The 7,395-nt window shown below is 49.3% G+C and overlaps 1 pseudogene; it reads right to left on the bottom strand.

Moving 5' to 3' along the window:
* Nucleotides 1-2,845: 2,845 nt before the first annotated feature.
* LOC100855505 lies at nt 2,846-3,411 on the bottom strand (annotated as a pseudogene).
* Nucleotides 3,412-7,395: the final 3,984 nt, after the last annotated feature.

The raw sequence follows: 7,395 nt of genomic DNA on the forward strand, positions 1-7,395 counted from the left end.
TCTGTTTCTTCCTCTCCGTCTCCTTCTGCCACCCCACCCCTCACTCGTGCTTTCTCTCTCTCTCTCACATGAATAAACTTTTTTTTTTTTTTAATCTTAAAGAAGTCTCCATTGTAAAGTAGCAGGGAGCCCAACTTAGGGCTCCATCCTTGAGCGGAAGGCAGACACTTAACCAGCTGAGCCACCCAGGCGCCCCTGTGCACAGCTTTTTTATATGCGAATCATGTCTCAATACAGTAGTTTAAAAAAAAAATTAAAAGGATAGAAACAAACAACAAAGTTGTTCATTACAGGAGCCAAGGTCCGGCAAGAATGGCCTGTAATGATCCCCTCCTTGCTCACTGGTGGGCTGGGAGCAGCCTGTAGGAAGAGCGGCTTCCCTTCCAGAGTTGGGTGGACAGGGGATGTCAGCAGCGTGGCCTGACCCTGACCCTGACGCTAACCCTGACCCTGACCCTGACCCCAACCCTGACCCCAGCCCTAACCCTGACCATGACCATGACCCTGACCCTGACCCTAGCCCTTAAACCTAACCCTGACCCTAATCCTCACCCTAACCCTAACCTGGTCACGCGGGCTCCCACAGCAGGAGATGTGAAGGGCGCGTTTTCCTGGCCATCACAACCTCCTGCCAGGGCCCCGGAGGCTGCTTACATCGCTACCGTGTATATGCCTCGTGAGTCACATAAGGATCTAACCTCAGAGATGATTTCATTTAATGTCTTCATTTTAAAGATGAAGAGAGACAGACGCAGAATTTTTTTTTTAAGATTTTACTTTTTGGGCACTCCGGTGGCTCAGCGGTTTAGCGTGGCCTTTGGCCAAGGGTGTGATCCTGGAGACCCGGGATCGAATCCTACGTCGGGCTCCCTGTGTGTGTGTCTCTGTCTCTGTCTCTCTGTCTCTCATGAATAAATAAATAAAATCTTTATTTATTTATTCATGAGAGAGAGAGAGAGAGAGAAGCAGAGACACAGGCAGAGGGAGAAGCAGGCTTTATGCAGGGAGCCCGACTCAGGACTTGATCCCGGGTCTCCAGGATCACACCCTGGGCTGAAGGTGGCACTAAACCGCTGAGCCACCCGGGGTTGCCCAAATAAAATCTTTAAAAAAAAAAACAACAGATCAGAGATTTTATTTTTTTTATCTTTATTTTTTTTAGATCAGAGATTTTATTTTTTTTAATATTTTATTTATTTATTCATGAAAGACACAGAGTGAGAGAGAGAGAGAGAGGCAGAGACACAGGCAGAGGGAGAAGCAGGCTCCATGCAGGGAGTCTGATGTGGGATTCGATCCCAGGTTCTCCAGGATCATGCCCTGGACCGAAGGCAGGCCCTAAACTGCTGAGCCACTCAGGGATCCCCTAGATCAGAGATTTTTTTTAAATTTTTATTTATTTATGATAGTCACACAGAGAGAGAGAGAGAGAGAGAGGCAGAGACACAGGCAGAGGGAGAAGCAGGCTCCATGCAGGGAGCCCGATGTGGGATTCGATCCCGGGTCTCCAAGATCGCGCCCCGGGCCAAAGGCAGGCGCCAAACCGCTGTGCCACCCAGAGATCCCCTAGATCAGAGATTTTAAATAACTTTCCCAAGGTAGCACATTTCGCCTTCCTGGCCCTGGGATTAGAGGGGGGTCCTGGCACCCTGCATAGTGACGAGCAAAACTGCTCCTCGGAGGCAGTGAAGTCCAGGCAGGACCACTCAACAGCCCGCTGACACCGCAGCCAGAATCATATGCACGTGTGACCCTGCGGAACGCACTCGCATAACCTTGGGAGCACCTCTAACACCAGATGCCCCTCGGAGCCTCCCCCATTCCTGCTCCAGGGAGTGCTCTGCATCTTGGTAGCATTTATCTTGCTTATAGAACCTCCTTAGACATCTTGGGGAGGAGGACCATTCTAGACAATTCTATGATAGTTCAACTTCCCTTTTTTAAAAAAAAAAAATCTTTATGCCCAACATGTGGCTTAAACTCACCACCCCCAGATCAAGAGTCCCACGCTCTACGACTGAGCCAGCCAGGCGCCCCTTGCCTTCCTGGTATCGCCACGTGAGGGGACGGAAAGCACCTCAGAGGCAAACTCATCCTTTTTCATCCTTTCCCCATACTGCCCCTCCCCACCTCCGCCCCCATCCTTCCCTTCTAAAGGAATGACGGATCTCTCTCCTTAGTTCAACAACTAAGTAAAATATTTTTTAAAAATAAAATAAAAATAAATAAACAAAAATAAAATAAAATCTGGGGGTCCCTGGGTGGCTCAGCGGTTTGGCGCTTGCCTTCGGCCCAGGGCGTGATCCTGGAGACTCGGGATCGAGTCCCACGTTGGGCTCCCTGCATGGGGCCTGCTTCTCCCTCTGCCTGTGTCTTTACTTCTCTCTCTCTCTCTGTGTCTCTCATGAATAAATAAATAAAATATTTAAAAATAAAATAAAATAAAATAAAATAAAATAAAATAAAATAAAATAAAATCTACATTCTTTACCATGCCTACAAGACCCTTTATGACCTAGCCCCTGCTTACCTTGCTGACCTTGGCTCCTACCGAGGCCCTACTCAATCACCGTGCAACAGCTCTGCTGACTCCTATTCTGCCCCTTAACTCTACCAACCCCAGGGCTGAGCTCCTTTGTTGTTCACTCTGCCTGGAATATTCTCCCAGGGCTTCTCTCAACTGACTCCCGGATTCAGGTTTCAGTTCAAATGTCACCTTCTCAATGAGGCCCTCCCTGGCCATCCAAACCAAAGTAGCCCCTATCCCACCATTATCTTCTAACATATTAACCCTGTGTTATCTTTTTTTTTTTTTTCCATTTATTCTATGCAGAATGGTAAGTTTTTGTTTCTTCAGTTTCTTCTTGGATATCTTTTTCTTCTGTGCAACCTCCTCTTCTGGTTTAGGAACAATCTGCTCTTTTTCAGTAAGGATCATCTCGATGTGGCAGGGAGAGCTCATGTGTGGCTTAACCCGGCCATGAGCCCTGTAGGTTCTGCGTCGCATCTTGGGGGTTTGTTCACCTGGATGTGCTCAGTGGCCAGAGAATCCTCATCTAAACCCTTAAGTTCAGCATTACTCTCCGCATTTTTAAGCATATGCAGTAAAAATGAGCACTCTTCATGGGCCACCGACCCTGTGTCCAGCCCCACTGTTTGGCCTGCGCACACCTACCAACTCCACCACTGTAGCGACGGAATGGCACACGCTGCCTCTGCAAAGTGACATCTTTCAGATACTTGGTGGCTTTTCGGATATGCACACCCTTGATGGCCTGGGCAGTTTCACGTGTGTTCTTAAAGTGAACACGGAGATTTGAACCTCTCAACTTGCATGATTTTGTAGGGTTTTCTGGGTCCAGCGAGTAGCAAACCATCTCCGGAGGTCACCTCAGGCCGCTCGGGGGAAGAGAGCCTGTGTTACCTTTCTCATGTCGCTTGCCGTCCTCTAACTTTATTTCTTATCTCCCCCACCTAGAATGTCAGTTTCTCTCTCTCTCTACCCCCCCTTTTTTTCTCCCCCTTTTTTTTTAAGATTTTATTTTTAAGTATTCCCTACACCCAATCTGGGGCTCCAACTAACAACCCCAAGATCAAGAGTCCCATGCTCTACCCACTGAGCCAGCCAGGTGCCCCTAGAATGTCCGTTTCCTCAGAGAAGTGGCGGCATCTGGTGAGTTCAGGGCTGCGTCCCTAACACCCGTCTACCCCAGCCTGGCACAGGTTGGGTTCTCAAAAATATGTGTTGAATGAATGAACAGTACCTTCGATGTACACAGTCTGTGCACAACCAATGTTGTTGCAGATTTTGATCATTGACTTAGATGATCTTGACTTTCAATATACAGTGTCCCAAATGATAGGGTTGTTGTCTCAAACACTGTCAATTGTCACTATAGGGGCAGCCCTGGGTGGCTCAGCGGTTTAGTGCCGCCTTCAGCCCAGGGCCTGATCCTGGAGCCCCGGGATCGAGTCCCACGTCGGGCTCCCTGCTTGGGGCCTGCTTCTCCCACTGCCTGGGTCTCTGCCTCTGTGTGTGTGTGTGTGTGTCTCTATGAATAAATAAATAAAATCTTTAAAAAAAAATTGTCACTATTGTGACATACTCTCAACTGATAGACAATATTTGCTATTTTCTGTTTGACAATGGAATATGTATAATTTCAAAAGAGAATCTTACAAGTGAACATCTGAGGGGCCTCTGCTCTCCAATGACTACTATCCTAATTTTATTGGATCAGGGGCTGATAGCTCTTTGTTAGCCTCTAAATTCAGTCAATACCTCCTCTCCCCCATCACATTTACACAAGCTGCATCTCTAACAGGGAAGCAATCATGTTCTTGGAGAAAACAATTAGTTAAGTCTCAACACTTTTACATACATTTTGAAGAACCTCAAAACTAAATTCGACATTTATAAATAATAGAATAAAATAATAATAATAATAAAATAATAGAATAAAGGGAACCTCAACTATCATGTGAGCCAGAAACAAAAGGCTGGTCTATGAGCAGCCAAAAATGTACTTCACTTTGAGGTGTGGGTTCGGAGGGTGCTGGGACATCTTTTGTACCGATCGCCAGTCCCCGAGGGACTGAAGAGTCTTGCCAATGGAACTCTATCCAGAATAAGAGTGGAGAGAAACTTTTCTAAGAATGCTCACCATCGGGGGTCCCTGGGTGGCACAGCAGTTTGGTGCCTGCCTCTGGCCCAGGGCGCGATCCTGGAGTCCCGGGATCGAATCCCACATCGGGCTCCTGGTGCATGGAGCCTGCTTCTCCCTCTGCCTGTGTCTCTGCCTCTCTCTCTCTCTGTGACTATCATAAATAAATAAAAATTAAAAAAAAATGCTCACCATCCTAGACATTTCTGCTTTTTTCTCCCAAGGAATGTGAACCATCTTGTTTTACATTTTTTATTCTATCGTTTAATCCATTTGCATGGTACTGTTGCAAAGCACATTTGCAAAACACATTCCAAAGCAGAACTCACTGGAAGGAAAACCACTGGCTTCAAACTCCCGTGCCCAGCTGGGCCCTGCACTTGTAGGTATGCTAACCAGACCCAGAAGTCCTGAAAGGGTCCGGAAAGGAGATAGAGCCCTAGGTCTCAATGGCTCCGGCATTGTTTTGAGAACTCTGAAACAAATCTGAAGTCTCCACACGTTCACAATCAAGAATTTTCCTAGGCAGAGGCCAAGAGGCCGCACGCTGTTGTCAGGAGCCCACAGCCGGGCTCAGATGCAAAGATGGAGCAGGTTTTGCTGCAGACAAACAGAGGGTTGACTTTCTTTTCCTTTCTTTTTTTAAAAGATTTTATTTGTTTATTCATGATAGACACAGAGAGAGAGAGAGAGAGAGAGGCAGAGACACAGGCAGAGGGAGAAGCAGGCTCCACGCAGGGAGCCGGACGTGGGACTCGATCCCGGGTCTCCAGGATCACGCCCTGGGTGGAGGCAGGCGCTTAAACTGCTGAGCCACCCGGGCTGCCCGAAGGTTGACTTTCTAACCGGCCCGCACACACCGCATCTGGAAAATGGAGGTTAGGGCGCGCGTCTGTCCCTGTAGGTCCCCGGGGGTAGGGATTCCAGACTCTGGAAAGGGGAGGCAGGTGGGGACCAAAGGCAAAAAGTTGTTGGAGTGATTAGGGCCAGATTCAGTCCAGCCTCCCGGGCCAGGGCTGACGGGCGGGCCTGTCCCTGGCGCCCCCAGATGCTGCGGCTTGTGGGGCCGACGACTGCCTGGCTCGCTCCTGGCTCCGGCCCGGCCGCAGGGCCCGTGGGTCCGCACCTGTCGCGCAGATCGATTTCAAAGGAGCCGGAGCCGGAGCCGGAGCCAGAGGCCTGGTGACCGCGGTGATCCCGGGGGACCTGGGTGACACGCTACCCGCACCCAAGGAGCAGGTCACACCCTGCTTCGTTCGTTCATTCTCTCTCTTCTTTCTTTTTCTTCTTTCTTTTCTTTCTTTCCCTTTCTTCTCTTTCATTTTTCTTTCTTTTCTTTTCTTTCTTTTTTTAATTTTTATTTGTTTATGATAGTCACAGAGAGAGAGAGAGAGAGAGAGGCAGAGACACAGGCAGAGGGAGAAGCAGGCTCCATGCACCGGGAGCCCGACGTGGGATTCGATCCCGGGTCTCCAGGATCACGCCCTGGGCCAAAGGCAGGCGCCAAACCGCTGCGCCACCCAGGGATCCCTCTTTCTTTCTTCTTTCTTTCCTTTTCTTTCTTTCTTTTCTTTCTTTCTTTCTCTTCTTTTCTTTCCTTCTTTTCTTTCTTTCTTTCTTTCTTTCTTTCTTTCTTTCTTTCTTTCTTTCTTTCTTTCTTTTCTTATTTTCTTTCTCTCTCTCTCTCTCTTTCTGATTTGTTTATTTTAGAGAGATCATGAGCAGGGGGTGAGGGAGAGAGAGAGCATACAGAGAGAGCAGCAGACTCCCCGCAGAGCAGAGAGCCCAAGTGGGGCTCGATCCCAGGGAAGGCCGACCGTAACCCACTCAGCCCCCCGGGCGCCCCACACCCTGGTTCTCCAGCCTGAACGTGTCCGTCACAGGTGCAGCAGCCGCCCTCTGGCTGGAGCAAGTACAAGCACAAAGAAATGGCAGGAACCCCTCAGTGCTGGCCCCGACCCAGAACTGCCGTACACACGTGTGGGACCGCAGCTTCTAGAAACCGTGGTCTGAAAGCCCCACAAAGTCGCGCCGACGGAGGCTGGCCTGCAGGCTGGGGCTGGGAAGCCCAGTCCCCAGCTGCACCTGCTGCCAGGCCCGCTGCTCCCAGGCGGGGTGAGGCTGGCGTCTCTAACCCTGTGGGGCCCCAGGAGGCCTTGAAGAGGGCCACGCCTTTCCCTTCCCATCCTGGGGGTGGCGCTCTCTCTCTCTCTCTCTCTCTCTCTCTCTCTGTGTGTGTCTGTTATCTTTTAAACTCATGTGTGTCTTAAAATACATATAAAACTTGACATTTTTACCATTTCCTTGTTTTTCTTCCTTGTAGTACAGTGTAGGGCCCTAGGCCTTGGTAAGGATCACTCATCCCTGTTCAAGTTGGGTTGGAGACAATTTTTTTTTTAATTTTTTTCTTTTTATTTTTTTTTAAGATTTTATTTATTTTTTCATGAGAGACACAGACAGAGAAGCAGAGACACAGGCAGAGGGAGAAGCAGACTCCACGCAGGGAGCCTGATGTGGGACTCGATCCCGGGACTCCAGGATCACGCCCTGGGCCAAAGGCGGCACTCAACCGCTGAGCCACTCGGGCTTCCCAATTTTTTTCTTTTTAAAAAGATTTTAGGGCAGCCCGGGTGGCTCAACGGTTGAGCGCCGCCTTCGACCCAGGGCATGATCCTGGAGTCTCGGGATCGAGTCCCACGTCGGGCTCCCTGCGTGGAGCCTGCTTCTCCCT

The sequence above is a fragment of the Canis lupus genome, chromosome 10 (assembly GCF_011100685.1).
Source record: "Canis lupus familiaris isolate Mischka breed German Shepherd chromosome 10, alternate assembly UU_Cfam_GSD_1.0, whole genome shotgun sequence".
Lineage (NCBI taxonomy): Eukaryota > Metazoa > Chordata > Mammalia > Carnivora > Canidae > Canis > Canis lupus.